The sequence below is a fragment of the Penaeus monodon genome, chromosome 24 (genome assembly GCF_015228065.2).
Source record: "Penaeus monodon isolate SGIC_2016 chromosome 24, NSTDA_Pmon_1, whole genome shotgun sequence".
NCBI classification, from domain to species: Eukaryota; Metazoa; Arthropoda; class Malacostraca; order Decapoda; family Penaeidae; genus Penaeus; species Penaeus monodon.
Genome location: NC_051409.1, coordinates 3,772,948 through 3,773,631, shown reverse-complemented (window position 1 = coordinate 3,773,631; position 684 = coordinate 3,772,948).

The following is a 684-nucleotide window of genomic DNA, read 5'->3' as shown; positions in this document are numbered from 1 at the left end:
ATCGTATAAAAGAAAGGGATAGAGAGAAAAAGAAAGAAAGAAAAAGGAACGGAGGAAGAGAGAAAAGGAAAGAAGCAAAAAGGATAATGAAAATAGGCGAAAATAAGTAAAAAAATAAATAAATAAATAAAGGAATGAAAGAAAGAAAGAGAAAAAGGAAGGAAAAGGAGAAACAAAAAACAAATAAACAAACAACAAGGATAATGAAGATAATAAAACAGCCAAAAAAAGAGAAGAAATGCAAAAAATGGTATAAAGGAATGAGAGAGAGAAAAACAGAAAATAGGAAATAGAAACATGAAAAAGAAAATAATAGAAAAGAGAAAAGGATATTGAAGATAAATAAAAATGAAAAAGAAGACAGAAGAAAATGCAATAACGGTATAGAAAGAGAGAGAAAGGAAGGATCGAGAGAGACGGAGAACGAAAAGAAAAAAGAGAGCAAGCAAGAGGGATAATAAACATAAATTAAAGAGGAAATAAAATGTAAGATAAAGACGGAAAATAGGATAGAACAGATTAAATAAAGGAAAAGATCGGATGTAAGAAGAAGTTAGAGAGAGAGACGGAAAGAAATGAAGAAATAGATAAGAGGAGAAAAAAACTAAGGAAATTTGAAAAGAAAAGAAAAGAAAAAAAAAAAGAATTTCAGAAATGAATAAGAAAATCAGGAACAAACGGAGA